Below are 27,400 nucleotides of genomic sequence, written 5' to 3' on the forward strand. Positions count from 1 at the left end.
CCCTGAGGGAAAGCTAGCTTTTCCTTGCCGTTCAGATCCAGAATGCAGCAACTACTCCCCTGCACAACTGATAAAAATTGTTTCCACTCCACCCACCTGACCTATTCCTGACCTCTTTCAAAAGGCCAATGTGGGGTGATACACTCCTTTCTTCCATTCTCTCATTCAGGGGTTAAATGTAACAGCATGTAAATCAAGGGGCACAAAACTTGCTTGCATTACAAGAATACAGGTCTGACCCTTCCCTATGGCTGCAGTGAATTCTCAGACCTCATCCATGCCTCACTGTTTAGGATTTGGGGAAAACAGATAATCCACTGCATGTCAGGGGCAGGGCACTTTGCCATGTGGTGCTTAGGGTTTCCAGTATTCAACTGGACATTCCAGTATTTTAGCTCAGTGTCCATTAAAATCTTCACAAAAATACTTGACACTTAAAGGTCCAGTACATGTTAAATGTATAATTCCATCTATGCCTTAATACATTACAAATATGGAGCAGAAAAAAGTGAGGGGGTCAAATCTCTACTGTTTACATGTGTTACTGGCAACCAAAGCAATACAATCATTGATTTGTATGTTACTGGCAGCCAAGGGGGAAAATGGCTGTCTAGTTGTGAAAAATATACATGGTACGATCAAGAGTGGGGCCCAAGGTAGAGCAGATGGAGGGCAGCTGACAACCCAAGTGGTACTGCAATGTTATATGTGGAGGTCCAATATAGTGCTCCATGAAAATAGTCTTGCATTTGAATATCACACTGAGGCTTGTTTGAAGAGGTGTGGTGTTAATATGGTATGTGCAGACCTGAGTGTGTGTGAAATTTAAATGATGTGGATATTTTAACAGTGCGTGTGAAGGAACAATTAAATCATAGAGTTATATTGCTATGCATAGCTAAAGCCTGACAACACAGGCGCCGTCCCTCTGCACACCACTCAGTCAGGAGCCACAGACTGAAGTGCAAGTGCAGAGCAAAAGTATAGCCTACCTTCTTACTCTTAACTCCCACTCTAAATAACTAATGCTATAACAACGTTCTAAAAAAATATTACTATTAAAAGGACACAGGACAATGGGCTATCACAGTGGAACAGACAGCAGAATTCAGGACTGTCCTGCAGGAATCGGGACAGTCGGGAGGTATGACATATACCTACTGACTGTGCCATGACATCTACAGGTTGTCTAGAATGACAGCTGGTGCAACCCTAGTTATAATGTATTGATGCTTTTTTATTATAGATGTGAAACAGATGATTCACTGCACTTTTGCCAGTGTATTGTGGGAATGCATGGTGCCTCATATGTGTCACATGCAGCCTGGACACTATGGTTAAAATGTGCATCTGACCACATGCATTTAAGCACAAAGAAACATTTGTGTTGTGTTTAATGGGATGTTTAATTATTTTATTAATTTAATTATTTTTATTTAATTATTTTTATTTTATTTGTTGCCTCTAATAGATTAAATTGTAAAATGTTTTACAGTTTTTGTTTTCTTGTTTCCCTGTAGTGAAAAAGTTCTGTGTTATTCTAGTGAGGTTAGTCATTGTTCACCAGTAGAGCTGGATTCTTATTTCCAGTGATAATCTATCCCTATGGATTTTTTTTCATGCAAAATATATTTAACATACTTATATAGTGCTCATTTATATATTATACTTTTTTTCCATTTAAGTTAGTAGGTAGGAACATTTTGGGCCAAAAAGTATAGGTTGCGCTAGAACGACCCGCACTATCACTAACATGCCACTGTTAGTGATAGTGCGGGTCGCTGTAGTGCAACCTATACTTTCAATAGATACTGTGACCCCTGCTAAATAGCGGTGGTATTACAAGTTGAAGGTTATAGTTTGCACTCAAGCAAAAGCCAAAACTGCACTTGAATATTTAGTGCCAGAGGTGTAACTAAAAACCACAGGGCCCAGGTGCAAGAATCTAAGAAGGGGCCCCCCCACCGCCCCTCCCCCCTCCAAAAAAAGGTGAATTTAATACATATCTTTTTTTTTCACATTTAACACAGAAAAAAAATGTGAATCAGATTACATGTCTGCAAAAGGAGGTACCCTGTGCCCACAGTCTGTGAGATGGTCTGACCCCCTATTACTGTATATATATAGTGACACTATTTAACCCCCCAGTACTGTATATAGTAAGTTAGTGACACAGTCTGTAATCTGCCGGTGAGATGGCTGGCCTGACCCTATCCGCCCCAATACTTTATAAAGTGACCACAGTAGTCAGTGACATGGTCCACCCCCCCATACTGTATATAGTGGTATTGTATAGTGACAATGTTTACCCCCTGCCCCCCATGCTGTAGTAACAAGGTCTGTAATTTGCTGGTTCCACAAACATACACAAACACACATACACACACACATACATGCATAAATACACACACAGTCACATACACACACACACACACACATAAACACCAATGGGTAAAACAGAAACACTAACCCCTGTAGTCATGTCACACTCACATGATATCAGTGCAAGCAGTGGAAGGTTAACGTTTTTTATCAAAAAAATTATAAAAATAAATAAATATATATATATATATTTTTAAGCTGGGCCCCCACCCTCAGGGGCCCAGTTGCACCTGCGACCTCTGCACCCCCTGTAGTTTTGCCCCTGTTTAGTGCGGCTTGAGACATAAAACACATTAAAAAAACATATTAAAATAAAGTGCTACACTTATATATCTACAGTTTTTGATAATATATATATATATATATATATATATATATATATATATATATATATATATATATATATAATTTTCATATTGATAAAAAGTTTTAAAAGGGTCAAAAGGGATAGGGTATATGGCAAGGTGTTTGAATGAAAAGGGCTCCAATGTGTGTGTATACATATATATGTGTATATGTGTGTATACATGTGTATTTATGTGTTTATGTGCGTATGTGTAAAATATGTATGTGCAAACATACATATACAGTACATATATACACTTTTGAGCCCTTCCCAATCAAATACCTAGAAACATGCAATATCATTTTTGTTTATCTTTCATATGTTTTAATGTGTTTTTTTATAGAAATACTTGAAATCCCTATGTTCCTCACTTTATTTTTAAAATGATTTCTATATATATATCTGTATATACAATATATATATAAATATATCTATATCTGTTTATATTCATATAGATGTATAGGTATAGATACATATTTTACAAAATAGGAATGTAAAGTATTCCTAATTTATCTTCGGCTTTAGCACAGCTGATCTAGTTGTTCTAGTGCATTTTACAATATGAGTAATTGCTTGCTAAATATGATCAAATTGTGGATAGGTATGTGTGTGTATATATACTGTATGTATATATATATATTTATATATAAAACGATGTCTGTGTATGTGTGTGTATATATATATATGTGTGTTTGTATATATACTTGTGTGTATGTGATATAAAGTCATATAGTGCAATTTTACTACTTAACCTTCAGCAAGCTGAACAATCCCTGAAAACAATCCTCATGTACAGGAATATAACAATACATTATTTTAGTTAAAAAAATAATACTTTCTTGGAGCCTTCCATGTCAGAAGCAACAGCGGCAGGAACATAATTAATAGCCCAACTGGTGTCCTAAAAAGCAGCTTTCCAAAAAGTCAGAAAAAAGCTAGAGAATAGGTAAGTGCATAGATACAAAATTACTTTAGGAACAAAAATATATCTCTGACCTCTCAGCCATTATAATAGCCACACTCTTAGCCAACCCAAATGATGGCAAGCATCCACCATTATCTATTTTGGGAGGTATTATCTTAATGGGGGCTGTCATTATAAGCAGGAGAAAATCACAAGAGAGACGTTATAAAGAAAGAAAGTTCTCACTGGGATCCCAGGTGATTATGTTCTTGTAATTTTTATGCACTTACTTTATAGCGATAAAGGTGTTTTATGTCTGTTTGGGTGTAGTTTTAGAAATTATATGTAGTAATGTTATTGTGGTTTTATTTAATGTATTAAATGTAATTCATTTTAATATGACCAAATAAGGAAGCACAGAATGTTTGTATCTTGTTATCTAATATTTTGGGTGCTATTACTAATAAAAGTTGTTGAACTGAGCTGACTTTCTCACAAGTGAATTCTTTCAAATTATTATTTAATATTAGCAAATTATTTAATAAATATTTAAAACCAATTAATCTTTAATATCGTGTGAGTGATAACTAATAGTTTTTTTTTAATGTACCTATAGAGGTCTATGTGGAGAGGGATTTAGCGCGATTGTGATACCCAAAATCCTGAAGTTAGCGAGTCAAAGTCTTGTGGGCTAACTTTTTACTTTTAACTTGTAATACCAGCGCTAATGTGCAAATCCAGATCTTAGTGGGTGATTGCACTTTCACAAGAAAAAAACATAATTTATGTAAGAACTTACCTGATAAATTCATTTCTTTCATATTGGCAAGAGTCCATGAGCTAGTGACATATGGGATATACAATCCTATCAGGAGGGGCAAAGTTTCCCAAACCTCAAAATGCCTATAAAAACACCCCTCACCACACCCACAATTCAGTTTAACGAATAGCCAAGCAGTGGGGTGATAAAGAAAGGAGTAGAAAGCATCAACAAAGGAATTTGGAAATAATTGTGCTTTATACAAAAAATCATAACCACCATAAAAAGGGTGGGCCTCATGGACTCTTGCCAATATGAAAGAAATGAATTTATCAGGTAAGTTCTTACATAAATTATGTTTTCTTTCATGTAATTGGCAAGAGTCCATGAGCTAGTGACATATGGGATATCAATACCCAAGATGTGGATCTCCACTCAAGAGTCACTAGAGTGGGAGGGCATAAAATAAAAACAATCATAATCTGCTGAAAAAAATTAATCCACAATCCAAAAATATAAGTTTATTTCATTTGAAAGAAAAAAACTTAAATCAAAAGCAGAAGAATCAAACTGAAACAGCTGCTTGAAGAACTTTTCTACCAAAAACTGCTTCCGAAGAAGCAAATACATCAAAACGGTAGAATTTAGTAAATGAATGCAAAGAGGACCAAGTTGCAGCTTTGCAAATCTGATCAACTGAAGCTTCATTCTTAAAAGCCCACAAAGTGGAGACTGATCTAGTAGAATGAGCTGTAATTCTCTGAGGCGGGGCTTGACCCAACTCCAAATAAGCTTGATGAATCAAAAGTTTCAACCAAGAAGCCAAGGAAATAGCAGAAGCCTTCTGAACTTTCCTAGGACCAGAAAATAAAACAAATAGACTGGAAGTCTTCCTGAAATCTTTAGTAGCTTCCACATAATATATCAAAGCTCTTACCAAATCCAAAGAATGTAAGGAACTTTCCAAAGAATTCTTAGGATTAGGACACAAGGAAGGGACAACAATTTCTCTACTAATGTTGTTAGAATTCACAACCTTAGGTAAAAATAAAAAAGAAGTCCGCAAAACTGCCTTATCCTGATGAAAAAATCAGAAAAGGAGACTCACAAGAAAGAGCAGATAACTCAGAAACTCTTGTAGCAGAAGAGATGGCCAAAAGGAACAACACTTTCCAAGAAAGTAGTTTAATGTCCAAAAAAAGAATAGGTTCAAATGGAAGAACCTGTAAAGACGTCAGAACCAAATTAAGACTCCAAGGAGGAGAAATTGATTAAATAACAGGCTTAATAAGAACTAAAGCCTGTACAAAACAGTGTATATCAGGAAGTATAGCAATCTTTCTGTGAAAAAAAAAAAAAAACAGAAAGAACGGAGATTTGTCCTTCAAGGAACTTGCAGACAAACCCTTATCCAAACCGTCCTGAAGAAACTGTAAAATTCTAGGAATTCTAAAAGAATGCCAGGAGAATTTATGAGAACAACACCATGAAATGTAAGTCTTCCAAACTCTATAATAAATCTTTCTAGAAACAGATTTACGAGCTTGTAACATAATGTTAATCACTGAGTCAGAGAAACCTCTATGACTTAGTACTAAGCGTTCAATTTCCATACCTTCAAATTTAATGATTTGAGATCCTGATGGAAAAACGGACCTTGAGATAGTAGGTCTGGCCGAACGGAAGTGGCCAAAGCAGGTAACTGGAGATCCAAACCAGATCCGAATACCAAAACCTGTGTGGCCATGCTGGAGCCACCAGCAGCACAAATGATTGTTCCATGATGATTTTGGAGATCACTCTTGGAAGGAGAACTAGAGGTGGGAAAATGTAAGCAGGATGATAACACCAAGGAAGTGTCAGCGCATCCCCTGCTTCCGCCTGAAAATCCCTGGACCTGGACAGGTATCTGGGAAGTTTCTTTTTTAGATGAGAGGCCATGAGATCTATCTCTGGAAGACCCCACAACTGAACAATCTAAGAAAACACATCTGGATGGAGAGACCACTCCTCTGGATGTAAAGTCTGGCGGCTGAGATAATCCGCCTCCCAATTGTCTACACCTGGGATAAGCACCGCAGAGATTAGACAAGAGCTGGATTCCGCCCAAACAAGTATCCAAGATACTTTTTTTCATAGCTTGGGGACTGTGAGTCCCACCCTGATGATTGACATATGCCACTGTTGTGATATTGTCTGTCTGAAAACAAATGAACGGTTCTCTCTTTAGCAGAGGCTAAAACTGAAGAGCAAGGAGTTCTAAAATATTTATTGGTAATCTCGCCTCTTGAGATTTCCAAACCCCTTGTGCTGTCAGAGATCCCCAAACAGCTCCCCAACCTGAAAAACTTGCATCTGTTGTGATCACAGTCCAGGTTGGCCGAACAAAAGAAGCCCCTTGAACTAAACGATGGTGATCTATCCACCATGTCAGAGAGTGTTGTACATTGATTCAGCATACAAAGCTGTAGAGGTCTCATGTGAAAACGAGCAAAGGGGATCGCATCCGATGCTGCAGTCATGAGACCTAAAACGTCCATGCACATAGCCACTGAAGGGAATGACTGAGACACTGAATCTATCTGGAAGCCTAAAAAAAGTGACCCTTGTCTGAGGAATCAAGAAACTTTTGGTAAATTGATCCTCCAACCATGTTTCCAAAGAAACAACACTAGTTGATTCATATGAGATTCTGCAGTACGCAAAGACTGAGCTAGTACCAAGATATCACCCAAATAAGGAAACACTGCAATACCCTGTTCTCTGATTACAGAGAGCAGGGAACCCAGAACCTTTGAAAAGATTCTTGGAGCTGTTGCTAGGCCAAATGGAAGAGCAACAAATTGGTAATGCTTGTTTAGAAATGAGAATCTCAGAAACTGATAATGTTCTGGATGAATCGGAATATGAAGGTATGCATCCTGCAAATCTATTGTGGACATATAATGTCCTTGCTGAACAAAAGGCAGAATAGTCCTTATAGTCACCATCTTGAAATTTGGTACTCTTACATAATGATTCAACATTTTTCAGATCCAGAACTGGTCTGAATAAATTTTCCTTCTTTGTAAAAATGAATAGATTTGAATAAAACCCCAAACCTTGTTGCTGAGGAGGAACTGGCATGATTACCCCTGAAGACTCCAGGTCTGAAACACACTTGAGGAAAGCCTGAGCTTTTACTGGATTTACTGGGATATGTGCGAGAAAAAATCTTCTCACAGGAGGTCTTACTCTGAAACCTATTCAATACCCTTGAGAGACAATGCTCTGAATCCATTGATTTTGGACAGATTTTATCCAAATATCTTTGAAAAACTTTAATCTGCCCCCTACTAGCTGAGCTGGAATGAGGGCCGCACCTTCATACGGACTTAGGGGCTGACTTTGGTTTCCTAAATGGCTTGGATTTATTCCAACTTGAGGAAGGCTTCCAATTGGAAGCAGACCCCTTGGGGGGAAGATTGAGTTTTTGTTCCTTATTCTGATGAAAGGAACGAAAATGGTTAGAAGCCTTAGATTTACCCTTAGGTTTTTAATCCTGAGGCAGAAAAACTCCCTTCCCCCAGTGACAGTTGAAATAATAGAATCCAACTGAGAACCAAATAAATTATTACCTTGGAAAGAAAGAGATAGTAATCTAGATTTAGATGTCATATCAGCATTCCAAGATTTAAGCCACAAAGCTCTTCTAGCTAAAATAGCTAAAGACATGGATCTAACATCAATTTTGATAATATAAAAAATTGCATCACAATAAATTGATTAGCATATTGCAATAGGCGAATAATGCTAGATAAGTCAGAATCCAATTCCTGTTGCGCTAAATCCTACAACCAGAAGGTTGCTGCAGCCGCAACATCAGCCAAAGAAATTGCAGGTCTGAGAAGATGACCTGAATATAAATAGGCCTTCCTTAGATAAGATTCAAGCTTCCCATCTAAAGGATCCTTAAAAGGAAGTACTATCTTCCATAGGAATAGTGGTACGTTTAGCAAGAGTAGAAATAGCCCCATCAACTTTGGGGATTTTTTCCCAAACTCTATAGATTTTGCTGGTAAAGGATACAATTTTTTAAACCTTGAAGAAGGAATAAAAGAAGCACCTGGCTCATTCCATTCCCTAGAAATCATATCAGAAATAGCCTCAGGAATAGGAAAAACCCCTGGAGAAACCACAGGAGGTTAAAAACAGCATTTAAACGTTTATTAGACTGAACGTCAATAGGACTGGTTACCTCAATATCCAAAATAATTAACACTTCTTTTAATAAAGAACGCATATACTCTATTGTAAATAAATAAGTATATTTGTCAGTGTCAATGTCTGAGGAAGGATCTTCTGTATCAGATAGATCCTCATCAGAAGAGGATAAATTGTGTTGTTGGTCATTTTACTGAAGGTTACTGAAATTGTAGGAACAAATGATGAGGTGGAAAGTATTTGGGTGACTTTGGAAATTGGAGATAAAAATGTTTTTAGAATAGGGGTTGTATATAGGCCTCCATTGCAGGATGAAAAACTGGACAATCTGTTATTAGATGAAATAACCAAAATGACCATGAAGGGTAAGGTTATAGTACTGGGGGACTTTAATTTGCCAGATATAGACTGGAAGATTCCTTCTGCTAGATCGGCTAGAAGCAGGTATATTCTTGAATCTCTGCTAGGGGAATCACTTGAACAATTAGTCAAGGAACCAACTCGTAAGGAAGCTATATTAGATCTAATACTTACAAACAGTGATACAGTTTCAGATGTGTCTGTAGGTGAGAACTTAGGATCCAGTGATCATCAATCTGTTTGGTTTAGTATTCATGTTCAGGAACTGTACACCCAGACTAAAACAAAAGTTTTAGACTTTAGGACGGCAGATTTTTCATTAATGGGAGAATACCTAAAAAACTATTTAAAGGGGAAAAATCTTATTACAGGGGTTCAAGAACAGTGGGAATTTGTGAAAGGTGCCATTTTAGATGCAACCGCACACTGTATTAGACATGTCTGTAAAAGTAAAAGAAAGCGGAAACCAATTTGGTTTTCCAAAGAAGTAGCACATGCTGTAAAGACAAAAAAGATAGCTTATAAAAATTACAGACACACACAAGCAGATGATGATATGAAAATATGGAGACTCCAACAAAAAAAGACTAAGCAGTTAATTAGGAAGGTTAAAGCTGATGCAGAAGAGAAGATAGCACAGTCAGTAAAACATGGGGACAAAACATTCTTTAGATATATCAGTGAAAGAAGAAAAAATAAGGTAGGAATAGTAAAATTGAAATCAGTTGATGGTAGAATAATAGAAGGAGATAAGCAGATTGCAGACTGTCTCAATGATTACTTCTGTTCTGTTTTCACTAAAGATTGTGAAGATACAATGTCTACATTAACCCCTTAATGACCGAGGACGTGCAGGGTACGTCCTCAAAAAAAAGGCAGTTAACGCCTGAGGACGTACCCTGCACGTCCTCGGTGTGGAAAGCAGCTGGAAGCGATCCTGCTCGCTTCCAGCTGCTTTCCGGTTATTGCAGTGATGCCTCGATATCGAGGCATCCTGCAATAACCATTTTTAGCCATCCGGTGCAGAGAGAGCCACTCTGTGGCCCTCTCTGCACCGGACATTAACGGCTATGTTCGTTGGTGGGTGGGAGCCGGTGTGGGAGGTGGGTGGCGGCCATCGATGGCCTTTGTGATGCGGAGGGGGGCGGGATCGGGGGCGGGGACGACCGGGGGGACGCGCACGGACGCGCGCACGTGCACGGGGAGGCCGGGCGGGCGCGTGCACGGGGAGGGAGCGGGTGGGAACCACTACGCTACAGAAAGTTTTTTCTTATAAGTGGGGATCAAAGGGGTTTATGTATTTATTTGTTGATCGGTTTGGCTGGGGGGATATTGGACTGTGGGGGGGAAGCTACACTACAGAAACAAATAAAAAAAAATAATAAAAAAAACATTTTTATTTGCAAACTGGGTACTGGCAGACAGCTGCCAGTACCCAAGATGGCCCCAATAAGGCAGAGGGGGAGGGTTAGGGAGCTATTTTGGGGGGATCAGGGAGGTTGGGGGCTAAGGGGGGGACCCTACATAGCAGCATATGTAAATATGCTAAAAAAAAAATATATATTTTTTTTTTAATACCTTTTATTTTAGTACTGGCAGACTTTCTGCCAGTACTTAAGATGGCGGGGACAATTGTGGGGTGGGGGAGGGAAGAGAGCTGTTTGGGAGGGATCAGGGGGTGGGATGTGTCAGGTGGGAGTCTGATCTCTACACTAAAGCTAAAATTAACCCTGCAAGCTCCCTACAAACTACCTAATTAACCCCTTCACTGCTGGCCATAATACACATGTGATGCGCAGCAACATTTAGCGGCCTTATAATTACCAAAAAGCAACGCCAAAGCCACATATGTCTGCTATTTCTGAACAAAGGGGATCCCAGAGAAGCATTTAAAACCATGTGTGCCATAATTGCACAAGCTGTTTGTAAATAATTTTAGTGAGAAACCTAAAGTTTGAAAAAGTGAACAATTTTTTTTTATTTGATTGCTTTTGGCGGTGAAATGGTGGCATGAAATATACCAAAATGGGCCTAGATCAATACTTGGGGTTGTCTACTACACTACACTAGAGCTAAAATTAACCCTAGAAGCTCCCTACATGCTCCCTAATTAACCCATTCACTGCTGGGCATAATACACGTGTGGTGCGCAGTGGCATTTAGCAGCCTTCTAATTACCAAAAAGCAAAGCCAAAGCCATATATGTCTGCTATTTATGAACAAAGGGGATCCCAGAGAAGCATTTACAACCATTTATTCCATAATTTCATGAGTTGTTTGTAAATAATTTCAGTGAGAAACCTAAAGTTTGTGAAAAAATTTGTGAAAAAGTAAAAAAATTTTTTTATTTGATCGCATTCGGCGGTGAAATGGTGGCATGAAATATACCAAAATGGGCCTAGATCAATACTTTGGGATGTCTTCTAAAAAAAAATATATACATGTCAATGGATATTCAGGGATTCCTGAAAGATATTAGTGTCCCAATGTAACTAGCGCTAATTTTGAAAAAAAGTGGTTTGGAAATGGCAAAGTGCTACTTGTATTTATGGCCCTATAACTTGCAAAAAAAGCAAAGAACATGTAAACATTGGGTATTTCTAAACTCAGGACAAAATTTAGAAACTATTTAGCATGGGTGTTTTTTGGTGGTTGTAGATGTGTAACAGATTTTGGGGGTCAAAGTTAGAAAAAGTGTGTTTTTTTCCATTTTTTCCTCATATTTTATAATATTTTTTATAGTAAATTATAAGATATGATGAAAATAATGGTATATTTTGAAAGTCCATTTAATGGCGAGAAAAACGGTATATAATATGTGTGGGTACAGTAAATGAGTAAGAGGAAAATTACAGCTAAACACAAACACCGCAAAAATGTAAAAATAGCCTTGGTCCCAAACGGACAGAAAATGGAAAAGTGCTGTGGTCATTAAGGGGTTAAGGGATGCTATGCAAAATAGAAACAAGCTTAACAGTAATCTTTTTACAGAGGATGAGGTTTTGTTAGCATTATCAAAAATAAATGTTACAAAGGCAGTGGGTCCTGATAATATTCATCCAAGGGTTTTAAAAGAACTTCGTTCAGTGCTAACTGTCCCATTAACTGATCTGTTTAATCAGTCACTATTAACAGGAGCTGTCCCAGATGATTGGAGAATAGCAAATGTAATACCTCTTCATAAAAAGGGCAGTAGAGAAGAATCTGGCAACTACAGGCCAGTTAGTTTAACTTCAGTAGTAGGGAAATTAATGGAAAGCCTCTTAAAGGAAAGAATTATGACTTACATAAAGACAAACAATTTAGAGGACCAAAATCAGCATGGTTTTACTTCAGGGAGATCATGTCAGACTAATCTAATTGACTTCTTTGATTATGTAACAAAAGTATTAGACAAGGGAGGAGCAGTTGATGTAGCATATCTAGATTTCAGCAAAGCATTTGACACCGTCCCACACAATAAACTTATTCACAAACTATATCTCCTTGGTCTAGATTCAAAAATTGTGAACTGGGTGGAATGCTGGCTTAAGGACAGAAAACAAAGTGTCTTAGTAAATGGAGTTCATTCAGCAGAGGGGGCTGTTACTAGTGGTGTTCCTCAGGGGTCAGTTCTGGGGCCTGTTTTGTTTAACATATTTATCTGCGATATCAGCAAAGGGCTACAGGGGAAAGTATGTCTCTTTGCAGATGATACAAAAATTTGCAACAGAGTGGATGTTCCAGGGGGGGTAGACAAAATGAGAAGTGATATACAACAATTGGAGGATTGGACAAACGACTGGGATCTAAAGTTTAACACAGCAAAGTGTAAAATAATGCATTTAGGGAAGAAAAATCCAAATGTTAATTACAGACTCAATGACACTTTACTGACTGTTACAGACGAGGAACAGGACTTGGGAATTATTATTTCAGATGATTTAAAACTTAGTAAACAATGTAGTAAGGCAGCGAGTAAGGCTAGCAGAATGCTTGGATGTATTGGTAGAGGTATTTGCAGCAGAAATAGTAAGGTTCTTATGCCACTTTATAGATCATTAGTTAGGCCTCATCTTGAGTATTGTGTGCAGTTCTGGAGGCCATATCTTCAGAAGGATATTAACAAACTTGAATCTGTGCAAAGGAGGGCTACCAAAATGGTACATGGTCTAAAAAATAAAACTTACCAGGATAGGCTCAATGACCTAAATATGTATAGCTTAGAGGAGAGAAGGGAAAGAGGTGATATGATAGCAACTTTCAAGTACATTAAAGGGTTTAGTAAAACTGAGGCTGTGGGTATTTTACATAAAATGGAAAATTCAAGAACAAGGGGTCATGAGCTCAAGCTAAAGGGTAGTAGATTCAGGAGTAATTTGAGGAAGCACTTCTTTACAGAAAGAGTGATTGATTTATGGAATAAACTTCCTCAAGAGGTAGTAGCAACAAACACTGTGGGGGACTTTAAAAATGCATGGGACAAGCATAGGGCTATCCTACGAACTAGATAAGTTTATACTGTTAGGTAAGGTGGGGCAGACTTGCTGGGCCTATGGCTCTTATCTGCCGTCAATATCTATGTTTCTATGTTTCTATTTGAAATTTCATCAACTAAATGAGAAGTTTTAAAAGACCTTTACATTTATTAGAAGGTGGAAATGCAGACAAAACCTTCAAAACAGAATCAGAAACAAATTCTTTAAAATTTACAGGTATATCATGCACATTAGAAGTTGAAGGAACTACAACTGGCAATGTGCTATTACTGATGGATACACTAACTGCATGTAAAAGTTTATCATGACAACTATCACAAATGACATTCGGCGAAATAATTTCAACAATTTTACAACAAATGCACATAGCTTTGGTAGGACCGATGTCAGGCAGCAATGTTCCAGCAGAAACTTCTGAGGCAGGATCAGATAAAGACATCTTGCAAAATGTAAGAGAAAAAACAACATAAAAAGCAAAATTATCTATTTCCTTATATAACAGTTTCAGGAATGGGAAAAAAAGCAAATAGCATAGGCCTCTGAAAGAAAAAAAATCAAGAGGCAAACATCAATGGGGTATTGAAATAATGAAAAAATACCGGAAATGACACACTCGCGTCACTAATGACGCAACCGTGTGAAAGGTCTCCGCGTCAAGTATGACGCCGGAAATGACGAAGTTGCGTCATAGACATATTTTTCCGCGCCAAAAATATTTTCGCGCCAAGAATGACGCAATAAAGTTTAGCATTTGACGCACCCGCGGGCCTAATGCCACCCGCAATTTGCAAGAAGTAGTCAATTTAAAAAAGACTAAACCCCAGGTAAGAAATTTTTTTCTATAAAAGATGTTTATATTACCCAAATATGAAACTGACAGTCTGCAGAAGGAAATACATGAACCTGACTCATGGCAAATATAAGTACAATACATATATTTAGAACTTTATATAAATGCATAAAGTGCCAAACCATAGCTGAGGTGTCTTAAGTAATAAAAAACATACTTACCAAAAGGCACCCATCCACATATAGCAGATAGCCAAACCAGTACAGAAACAGTTATCAGTAGAGGTAATGGTAAATTGAGAGTATATCGTCGATCTGAAAAGGGAGGTAGGAGATTAATCTCTACGACCGATAGCAGAGAACCCATGAAATAGACCCCCTGTTAGGGAAATCATCGTATTTAATAAGTGATACTCCCTTCACGTCCCTCTGACATTCGCTGTACTCTGAGAGGAATTGGGCTTCAACAATGCTGAGAAGCGCATATCAACATAGAAATCTTAGCACAAACCTACTTCACCACCTCCATAGGAGGCAAAGTTTGTAAAACTGAATTGTGGGTGTGGTGAGGGGTGTTTTTATAGGCATTTTGAGGTTTGGGAAACTTTGCCCCTCCTGGTAGGATTGTATATCCCATATGTCACTAGCTCATGGACTCTTGCCAATTACATGAAAGAAAATCTGGCTCCCAAAAGTGTTGAATGCCATGAACAGCCAACTTCTTCCTTAACCCCATAGTGACAGACCATTTTTCAAATTTCTTACCGTTGTTTTTACATTTCTGTGGTGTTAGTGTTTAGCTGTAATTTTCCTCTTACTCATTTACTGTACCCACACATATTATATACTGTTTTTTTCCCCATTAATTGGACTTTCTAAAGATACCATTATTTTCATCATATCATATAATTTAGTATTAAGAAATATAAAATATGATGAAAAAATTGAAAAAAACTATTTTTTTTCTAAATTTGACCCCAAAATCGGTTACACATCTACAACCACCAAAAAACACTCATGCTAAATAGTTTCTAAATTTTGCCCTGAGTTTAAAAATGCCCAAAGTTTACATGTTCTTTACTTTTTTTGCAAGTTAAAGGGCAATAAGTACAAGTAGAACTTTGCTATTTCCAAACCATTTTTTTTTTTTAGTGAAAGTTACATTGTAACACTAATATCTGTCAGGAATACCTGAATAACCCGTCACATGTAATTATTTTTTAAAAGAAGACAACCTAAGGTATTAAACTTGGGGTATTTTGACTCTTTTCATGCAACCATTTTACCACCAATCTATGCCAAAGTTTTTTACACAAATACCAATTTACACAAATAGCTATTTAAGAATACATTTACTGAGAACTTTAAGGGTTACTGCTAAAAAACACCCCAATATGTGTTCAGCAACATCTACTGAGTACAGTGATACCACCCATGTATAGGTGTGTTGGGTTCTCTGGGGGCTAAAAGGTCTTATTTTTAGGGGGCACGTTCCAGTTTTCCAACTTGGAATTTTCACATCTTGTCATCATACACCCATGTCCTATTTGGGACTTTTTTGAAGCAGGCCAATGTAATTTACCCCATCAAACCATATATTTTTGAAAAGTAGTCACCCTAGGGTATTTGAAATGCTGGTATTTTAACACTTTCCATGCACTAATTCAACCACCAGTCTTTGTCAAACTTTTGGGTAGTCATTTTATTGTATTATTTTTCACACACATTCTACTTTAGGCATGTATTCTCAGTTCCTGTTATGTGTTACTGCAAAATAACACCCCAATATGTGTTCAACAATATCTCCTGAGTACAGTGATACCACCCATGTATAGGTGTGTTGGGTTCTCTAGGGGCTAAAAAGCGTTATTTTTAGGGGGTGCATTCCAGTTTTCCAACTTGGAATTTTCACATCAGGCCATAATGTACCCATGTCCTATTTGGGACAGTTTTGAAGCTGGCCAATGTAATTTACCCCCATCAAACCATATATTTTTGAAGAGTAGACACCCTACGGTATTTGAAATGCTGGTATTTAAACACTTTCCATGCCCTAATTCGACCACCAGTCTTTGTCAAACTTTGGGTAGTCCTTTTTTTGTTGCTATTTTTCACACACATTGTATTTTAGGCATGGATTCTCAGTTCCTGGTATGTGTTACTGCCAAAGAACACCACAATATGTATTCAGCAACATCTCCTGAGTACAGTGATACCACCTATGCATAGGTTTGTTGGCTTGTTTGGGGGGGGTGCAATGCCAAACCTCTGACATGTGTTTGTGATTTTGTTTACCTTCAACATATCTTCTTTACCTTTCTTCTTATTGGGGGCCTTTTTACATAACCCAATTTATTTGCTTGCCATGAACGTGCATATATTTGAAAAGTTGACACCCCAATGTATTGTATATGGAGTGTTTTGATGCCTTTGATGCAACTGTTTTAGCCAAACAAATTGGAGAAATTATGTGGTTGTAATATTTTATTTTTACACACACATTGATTTTTTACTGTGATTTAGGACAGCCTATTGTAAGTTATTGCAAGAAAACATCCCAGGTCGTTTTCTGCAAGACTTCCTGAGTACACCCATGCCACCCATGCATAGGTTTGCCAGGATTTTGGGAAGGTTCAGTTACAATTTTATGACTTGTGATTTTAGTTATTAAAAGTGAGAGTATTTCTTCTGATAGGCCTATCTTTAGTTTGGGGCCTATCGCATACACCAGTTTTATTTATTGCCATGAAAGTGTATATATTTGAAACGTTGACACCCCAAGGTCCCCAAGGTATTGTATATGGTGTGCTTTGAGGCCTTTGATGCAACCGTTTTAGCCTCAAAAATTGGAGAAAGTGTATGGTGGTAATTTTTCAATTTTCATTTTTACACACACATTGCGACTATGATTTAAGATAGCCTGTTGTAAGTTATTGCAAGAAAACACTCCAGGTTGTTTTCTGCAAGACCCCCTGAGTACACCCCTGCTCCCTATGCATAGGTTTGACAGGGGTGTTGGTCAAATAAAGCACACATTTTAGAACTTATAAAAAATAGAACTGTGAAATGTAAACGTCTGGCACAGTAACATTTAAAAAAAAAAAAAAATCAGTAAAGTTTCAGTGTTTTCTTTTTTGAACAAAAAAGCGTTGTGGGATGCAATCTGTATTAAGTAAATTGCAACCTTTTTGTACCAGACACTTGTCTTCCGCATAATTAGGTAGGGCTGCAGCAGCTGATCTGCCAGATCAACCTCACCCATAAGCCTTGATACACGCTGGCTTCCTTGTGCTCTCAGCTCTGCCACGTACAGAGACCTACACAGTCCTCTCATTGTGGATGGTGGTAAGAAGGTACACATCCTTCTTGTCTCTGTACTTAACTGCTAACAGCTCCTCTTGGCACAGAGCTGAGGTCTCCCTCCTTCGTAGCCGGGTGCATGCAAGTCCCATATGTTCTGGGCAACCTGGAGGGTCAAGGTGGATATCCTTTCCCTTGTACACCCGGAAGGCCTGAGTATACCCAGTCTCGCTCTCACAGAGCTTATACACCTTTACTTCCTACTTGGAGCACTTGGAAGGAATATACTGCTTGAATCCCAGCCTTCCCTTATACTTCATCAGGGATTCATCCACGCATATATTCCTTCCAGGTGTATAAGCCTCTGCAAACCTGGCAGTAAAGTGGGTAATCAGGGTGCGGATTTTATACAACCTGTCAAAATGGGGATGCTTCCTAGGGGGGCACAGGCTGTTGTCGCTGAAGTGCATGAAATGTAGAATCATTTCACACCTCTCCCTCGACATACACTGGGAGAAAATGGGGGTAGAGCAGATGGGGCTACTGCTCCAGTAGGAGTGGATGAAGGGTTTCTTTATGATGGCCATCATCATAGTGAATGGCGAGAATTTTTTCAATTCTGGCCCATCGATGGGGGCCCATTGCTGCTTTGCCAAAAAATAGTCAGGCTTTGCAGCCTGGAACTGATGGGCAAATAAATAAGTTTGGGCAACAATGTTCCCCAATACATCATCGCCGAGAAACACCTCCATAAACTGTTGTGGGCTAAATCCTGCAACATCCACATTGATGACAGGATTTGCAGTGAAGTGTGGAATATCTGGCCCCTGGCGATGAGGCACTACCCACTCCTCAGCAGCAATGCCAACTGGAGCAACACGTCTCCTTCTGGCAGGGGGGCTAGCAGCCACAGATACATCACTATTAGATGATACTGTACTGAGCATCTGGCAGGGTCACTATTATCGACTGAGTCAGACATAGAGGTGTCTGACTCTGGCGCAAGGATGGTATACACCTCCTCAGCACTCTGTGACATCATTTATTTAGTGATATGTCACACACAAAAAATTACTAAAAACAATTAACACACAAATTAAATTTAAATGAACTAAAACTAGCTAAATGGCTCTGAAAAGATCCTTTGGGTCTCACACAAAAAATGAACCCCTAAAAAAATCCACAGAGAGCAAAAAAGTGCTGCTGTGCAAGAGCCAGTGATTTATAGTGATCACTGGCAAGCTAGGGGTTAATGGCTCTGAAAAGAACCTTTTGGATCTGACAATTTTTAACAAATATTCTAATAGCTAAATCTCTCTCTCTAAACACAGATCTCTCTCTCTATCTCTCACTCACGAAAACACAAGTGAGGAGAGGGAGGGAGATCCAAACTACTAATATTGATATGAACAGACAAATTTAATTTTTTATTATTTTAAATTTAATTATGGGGCAAGCTCAGATTGTATGACCCTAGCTTGCGCCTATGATGAGGCAGTAGTAGTACTAGAACAGTTTGTAGCTCAGCTCCACTGTCAGGTGCAGGCCAAAAAGGGTGCTGTAATCCCTTTAGTCACAATAAATCCTATGATGAGGTAGGCTAGGAACAACCCCAAAAGCCCATGATGCACTGCGCAGAGTCATCTTTGAAGCTACATGGGTGAGGGAGTTCTATATGGGGCTTTTTTATAATAAAAAAATCTTTTTTTTTATTTGTTAAAAATGATAATTTACTGAGTGCCTCAAACCCCTCAGGGAGTGATGAAAATAGGGCCCGGCAGTCAGGAACAGTATTGCAGGATGTCTCCACAGTGAGGCATCGCTGCAATACTGTTTGAGCGACTCAAAGCAATCTCAATCAATTCCAGCCCTCAGATTATCCAAAGACGTGTCAGGCACGTCCTTGGTCCTTAACGACACTTTTTGTAGGACGTGCCTGGCACGTCCTCAGTCGTTAAGGGGTTAATAAAACTGCTGACTGCACATGTTTATGGCCATACACCTTGCCTAACCCTTCTAGGCACACACTATTCCAGAGTGGGAGCAAGGAGGAGAAAGTCCACAGACCATATACCCCAGACAAAGACTGCAGGAACAATTTAATAAGATCAGGGGCTGGCCAAAACTTTTGCAGCAGGATCAAGCTCTGCTGAAATGACACAGTATACTTTCTTTATCTTCTGAGATGCAATCCCATTACCTAACTACATATACGTATAAATTAAAATACAAGTAAAAGATATAGAGCAACAAGATACCAATGACTTCTGGGACTATAAACCTAACAGTTGCTGAATATAATATCACAAGAGTATGACAGAAAATAAAATAATATGCAAATAGGAATTACAACAATACACAGGAGAGGTTAATCCCATTGATGTGCATATTCATCATGCACATCACGACCAGTGTGCGCATGAAGAGCCCTTTTCGTCATGCAGGGGGGTCGCTAACCAAACGCTGTTTCGGCGATCTCCCGCACTACAGGGGGTCATTGGTGGCCTATAGTGGGAGGCACTCCCAGGCTTCATGGGAGTGCCGGTGGTATCACCACTTATGCATGTGATGATGTCACAAAGGGGGCAGAACCCGGAAGCTGCAAGAGAGCGGGATGTGGGGAGGTTCTTCAAATCCCTCAATCTCAGCTCCCATAGCAACTATAAACCTCTAAGACCCCTAATTTAAAAGAGAATCACCTGCTCTTGAGAAAGGGTCATTATAGGTTGAATAAAATAATAAAAAATAAAAAGTCCCTCTCTCAAAAAAAGATATGGATTTTGTCGGTATATGCAGATGATCATTGTGGTAACAGTGAACACCTTGCAAGAAAAAAAAGTAAATTTATGCTTACCTGATAAATTAATTTCTTCTTTGGTACGACGAGTCCACGGATTCATCCTTTACTTGTGGGATATTATCCTCCTGCTAACAGGAAGTGGCAAAGAGCACCACAGCAGAGCTGTCTATATAGCTCCTCCCTTGGTTCCACCCCCCAGTCATTCGACCAAAGGTACAGGAAGAAAAAGAAGAAACTACAAGGTGCAGAGATGACTGAAGTTTAAAATCAAAAAATATAATCTGTCTTAAAATGACAGAGCGGGCCGTCGACTCGTCGTACCATAGAAGAAATTAATTTATCAGGTAAGCATAAATTTACTTTTCTTCTATAAGGTACGACAAGTCCACGGATTCATCCTTTACTTGTGGGATACAATACCAAAGCTACAGGACATGGTTGAACGGGAGGGACAAGACAGATGGCTAAACAGAAGGCACCACTGCTTGAAGAACTTTTCTCCCAAAAGTAGCCTCCGAAGAAGCAAAAGTATCAAATTTGTAAAATTTGGAAAAGGTATGAAGCGAAGACCAAGTCGTAGCCTTACAAATCTGTTCAACAGAAGCATCATTTTTAAAAGCCCATGTGGAAGCCACCGCTCTAGTAGAGTGAGCTGTAATCCTTTCAGGAGGCTGCTGTCCAGCAGTCTCGTATGCCAAACGGATTATGCTTTTCAGCCAAAAAGAAAGAGAGGTAGACGTAGCTTTTTGACCTCTACGTTTTCCAGAATAGACAACAAACAAAGAAGATGTTTGACGGAAATCTTTGGTTGCTTGCAAGTAAAACTTCAAAGCACGAACCACGTCCAAGTTGTGCAACAGACGCTCCTTCTTAGAGGAAGGATTAGGACACAGAGAAGGAACAACAATTTCCTGATTGATATTCCTATTAGTAACAACCTTAGAAAGGAATCCAGGTTTGGTATGCAAAACCACCTTATCAACATGGAAAACAAGATAAGGCGAGTCGCATTGCAATGCAGATAGTTCAGAAACTCTTTGAGCCGAAGAGATAGCAACTAAAAACAGAACTTTCCAAGATATAAGCTTAATATCTATGGAATGCATAGGTTCAAACGGAACCCCTTGAAGAACTTTAAGAACTAAATTCAAACTCCATGGCAGAGCAACAGGTTTAAACACAGTGGATAGAGAGAGTTTAGTAGTGCGCTGGTAATGGAGGTTAGTTACCAAACACCTAAAATTAGAAAGATCCTTCCGTCTTTCAACAAACGATCGAGTGAGATTTTGGGGGTGATAGGTGCGCTACTTATAGCTTAAGGTATACTGAAAGTATAAACGATTTTTATCAATAAAAGAATTTTAAATTTGGTGTGTTGTGAATAGCAAGGTGAATTATTAAAATTGGATTTATAGTTTCCACAAAAACATGGAACTATGTAGTATTCGTATCTATATTGACATATTGTCTAATATTTTAGAAGGATATAAAGAAAGAATTTATATAGCCACTGTGGGTGAAAAGTATATTTTATAGCCCCTGTGGGTAGGGAATATATTATGTGTTTGTGAGTAGCAAGGTGAAATATTTAAATGGAAATAAAAGTTTTCACTAAAAAATAATACTATATAGTGTTCGTATCTATATCAACATATTATCTAAAACTTAGGAGGATATAAAGAAAAGATTTATATAGCCGCTGTGGGTTAGAGATAAATTTTATAAAATATTAAAATGCATATAAACAATATAAACAATATACTATTACAATAAAAGCATCAAAATAGAGGGACGTCTCCCTAATAACATAAGATATTCAAGATGTAAGAGCATTGATAATTTGTGACACTTTAAGTAGTGTTTGCATATGCTGCCTCATACACAGAATTATGTATAAGTATCCGTTTCTTTAAACATATAGGCAAGTTCAAAGTGGTATTCGTATACCCAGCTGGGTTAGATAGAAAATAGCAGTTCAAATGTGAATCGTATTGGCCGATGTTAGATATCGAAAGTTATTTCTAGATTAATATTATCTTCGGTTGAAGTAGGTTACTATACAAATATTGTCCCAATAGGATGGAGTACCTGCTTTTCTTTGGATCCGTTTTACAGCGTCCGATTCCCCTTCTCACCTGGTGACTGAACAGCGCCGCATGTGTCTTGGCGTCTGACGTCACAACTTGTTATCTCAGATGGGATTGGCTGGAGATGTTAGAAGACAAACAAATTCTTGTAGATGATAGAATAAATCCTTTATGAGATGAGGATATTGTAGAAAAATCCTGCACTTAGTGCTAAGTGCACGCAGGACTTAGGAGGTTCCAATAGGAATATAATAGACAACCCGGGTTGTTACAGTATTGAAACTATTATCATATGGTATCCAAAAAGAAGAGTCTCTTTGTGTATTTATTTCACACAAATATAGGGTCAGCAGTCACAAGGTCGACGCGTTTCGCTCAAAAGAGCTTTATCAAGATCCTGGTGACTGTTGTATCGTTATATTTAAAGGTATCAGTTCTTTCTGATTGGTCTTCCAGTAATTGAATTCATTTAAGGTGGAATGTTTAGTTGTCCATCTTACTCATATGCATCACTTGTATTTTAAGATGGAAATTTTATATGGGACAGCTTTGTATATATTAGACATTTATAAACTTATAATACAAGACAGAGGATAGAAATAAAAATGAAGAATTACTATTATAACATAAATCCTATTAGGGATAGATGTATTAAGGATATTTATTGTGTGGCTTCATTCAAAGAGAAAAGGTGACAGATCCATTTCAGAGTTAAGCCCATTCGGATATAGTGTGTTATATTTATAAATTAGTTCAGCTTCTTTGATTACTAAGTTTTTCTCTATATCTCCACCCCTCCAGTTATTTTTTACCTTTTGTATTCCCCAGTAGGAAAGATCTTTGGTGTTCCCTTTATGGACAGATTTAAAGTGTTTATATAAATGTGTATCTTCAGAGCCTCGTTCTATCTGGCAAAGGTGTTCCCTTATTCTGTCTCTTACCATTCTTTTAGTCTCCCCAAAATAAAAGAGATTACAAGAACATTTGAGAATATAGATTATGTTTTTGTTAGTACATCTTATTATATCCTTAATATGGATTAATTTGTCAGAATTGTTTATTTGTAGGTTTTTTAGCTTTTTACTGTGTGTGCAGGCTTTACAGGTATAGCATGGAAAAAAAACACTAATGTTTTTACCTGTCAGATCTTTTTGTCTCTTCACATTTTGTTTTTGTTTTTTTAGTTCACTGGGAGCTAGTATCGATTTTAAATTTGTTGCTCTTTTAAAAATAAATTTAGGTTGTTCCATAATAGCTTTCCCCAGAATAGTATCCTCCCTTATAAGGTGCCAATGTTTTCTTATGATGCCTTTAATTATATTATAATCGGCATGGTAATTAGTGATAAATGGAGTATCAATTAGATTTTTGTTAACTTTTTCTTTTCCTTTCTCCTTATAAGTTAAAAGGCACTCTCTATCAGTGTTTTTGGCCCTATCAATTGCTTTATCTGTAATTAATTTATTATACCCTCTAGCGTGAAATCTTTCTGCTAAGATTTCTGATTGTTGTTCTTGAGCAATTTTTTCTAATACGGAGGTATTGACCTGTAGGGATATTGAGTTTCCAGGTGTTTAAATGGCAGCTTTTTGAATGTATATAGTTACTACTATCGACCTTTTTGAAGTGGGTCTTAGTTTCAAGTACTTTATTCATAATCATTATCTCTAAGTCTAAGAAGACAATCTTTTCTTTGCTATAGTTAGAAGTGAATTTTAGACCCCAGGTGTTAAGGTTCATTCTATCAACCATAGATTTTAGATCTTGTTCAGTACCTTTCCATATTAATAAGAGATCATCTATGTATCTCTTATAGAGCACAAGGTTTGCACCATAGCTGCGGGAGCCAAAAAAATCATCTTCCCATGCTCCCATAAATAAATTGGCATAGCTAGGTGCAAACCTTGTGCCCATTGCTGTACCTTCGGTCTGTAGATAAAACTTTCCATCAAATGAGAAATAGTTGTTCTCTAATATATATGTTATGCTTTTTAGGATAAATGATCTATGTTGATCTGACATATTCAGATCTTTTTTGAGAAAAAATCCACTGATTTTATACCCTTAGAATGATTGATCACAGTGTATAATGATGTGACATCACACGTTATTAGAAACATATCTTCTTCCCACTGTACTGTTTTTAGAGTGTTAAGAACTTGTGTAGAATCCTTTAGATAAGATTTCTGGTTCTTAACATGTTTTTGTAGATAGTTATCTATGTATCTAGATATAGGTTTGCAGATAAAGAGTTAATTCCAGAAATGATTGGTCTCCCTGGGGGGTTGACCAAACATTTGTGGACTTTGGGAAGATAATAAAAGATGGGAATCACAGGGAATTTTGATGTTAAAAAACCAAATTCTTTTTCATTTAATATTCCTGATTTCTTCCCATCTGTCAGAATCTTATCAAGTCTTCTTTTAAATAAATCAGTAGGGTCAGAATCTAATATTTTGTATGTTTTTGTATCTCCAAGTAATCTATATGCCTCTTTAAGGTAATCACTGGTGTCTAGAAGGACAATCCCACCTCCCTTGTCCGCTGGCTTTATCGTTATTTCTGCATTTTTTTGAAGATTCTTAATGATAGACTTTTCTCTGATACTCATATTAAAAAATTTTATTTTAGGAAGGGAGCATTTTTGTATATCCTTACAGACTAATTTCTCGAAAGTTTCCAGGAAGTTCCCTTTAGCAAAAACAGGATTAAATTTGTCCTTAAGATTAGTATGTTGAATATTATCTAGATTTTGTGATTTTGTATTCATTTGTCTTTCAACTGGGTTCTTAAGAAAAAATCTTTTAATTGTGAGATTTCTTACAAATTTTTTAACATGGATGTGTGTATGAAATTTGCTTAATCTTGCTGTAGGGGCAAATGAAAGGCCTAGCTTTAAGATTTTTTCTTCTTCCTTTTTTAGAGTGTGACTACTGAGGTTAAAAATCCCCTGATGTTCTTTTTCTACCTCCATCTTTTTGCCTCGTTTAAGTAGTCCTCTCCCTCTCTTTCCTCTAAGCCTCTTTTCTTTCTTAGATTGAAATCTTGCTCTTTTTCTTTTAGATCCCTTGAAGTGCCCTCCCTTAGAGGGCTCTTCTCTAAAAAAAACTGGTTCCTCAATTTTGTGTTCATTGTCTATAGGTCTCTGTTCCCTTAGGTTCTCAAAGCGATTTTGGACTGGAATTTTCCAATTATCCTCCTGTTTGTAGCTGTTCTGTCTGTTTACCCTCCTTGGATATTCCCATTCTCTTTGTCTGGGGTAGTAGTCTCTTTCTTGATTATGTCTGAAGGTGTTATGTCTGAACTCATGATTAAAATGTTCCCTATTTCTATATCTTGGATAGCTATATCCTTCATAGTGGGGGCGAAAATTAGTGATATATGCTTTATCATAGTTATAGTTACCATTATTTGAATAGTTTCTATTGTTGGTGTAATTATTACGATAGTGTTGTTGTCTATCTAACCCAGCTGGGTATACGAATACCACTTTGAACTTGCTTATATGTTTAAAGAAACGGATACTTATACATAATTCTGTGTATGGGGCAGCATATGCAAACACTACTTAAAGTGTCACAAATTATCAATGCTCTTACATCTTGAATACCTTATGTTATTAGGGAGACGTCCCTCTATTTTGATGCTTTTATTGTAATAGTATATTGTTTATATTGTTTATATGCATTTTAATATTTTATAAAATTTATCTCTAACCCACAGCGGCTATATAAATCTTTTCTTTATATCCTCCTAAGTTTTAGATAATATGTTGATATAGATACGAACACTATATAGTATTATTTTTTAGTGGAAACTTTTATTTCCATTTAAATATTTCACCTTGCTACTCACAAACACATAATATATTCCCTACCCACAGGGGCTATAAAATATACTTTTCACCCACAGTGGCTATATAAATTCTTTCTTTATATCCTTCTAAAATATTAGACAATATGTCAATATAGATACGAATACTACATAGTTCCATGTTTTTGTGGAAACTATAAATCCAATTTTAATAATTCACCTTGCTATTCACAACACACCAAATTTAAAATTCTTTTATTGATAAAAATCGTTTATACTTTCAGTATACCTTAAGCTATAAGTAGCGCACCTATCACCCACAAAATCTCACTCGAGGTTTAAACACAGGCTTGATTCTAACTAAAGCCTGACTGAACGACTGAACGTCTGGAACATCTGCCAGACGCTTGTGCAGTAGAATTGATAAAGCAGATATATGTCCCTTTAAGGAACTAGCTGATAGCCCCTTCTCGAATCCTTCTTGGAGAAAGGACAAAATCCTAGGAATCCTGATCTTACTCCATGAGTAGCCATTGGATTCGCACCAATAAAGATATTTACGCCATATCTTATGATAAATTTTCCTGGTGACAGGCTTTCGAGCCTGAATCAAGGTATCTATGACCGACTCAGAGAAACCCCGCTTGGATAAGATCAAGCGTTCAATCTCCAAGCAGTCAGCCACAGAGAAACTAGATTTGGATGCTGGAACGGACCTTGAATCAGAAGGTCCTGTCTCAGTGGCAGAGTCCATGGTGGAAGAGATGACATGTCCACCAGGTCTGCATACCAAGTCCTGCGTGGCCACGCAGGTGCTATCAAAATTACCGAAGCTCTCTCCTGTTTGATTCTGGCAATCAAACAAGGAAGGAGAGGAAATGGTGGAAACACATAAGCCAGGTTGAACGACCAGGGTACTGCTAGAGCATCTATCAGTACTGCCTGAGGATCCCTTGACCTGGACCCATAACGAGGAAGTTTGGCGTTCTGACAAGACGCCATCAGTCCCAATTCTGGTATGCCCCATTGCTGAATCAATTGTGCAAACACCTCCGGATAGAGTTCCCACTCCCCCGGATGAAAAGTCTGACGACTTAGAAAATCCGCTTCCCAGTTCTCCACTCCTGGGATATAGATTGCTGATAGATGGCAAGAGTGAGTCTCTGCCCATCAAATTT

The sequence above is a fragment of the Bombina bombina genome, chromosome 2 (assembly GCF_027579735.1).
Source record: "Bombina bombina isolate aBomBom1 chromosome 2, aBomBom1.pri, whole genome shotgun sequence".
NCBI lineage: Eukaryota > Metazoa > Chordata > Amphibia > Anura > Bombinatoridae > Bombina > Bombina bombina.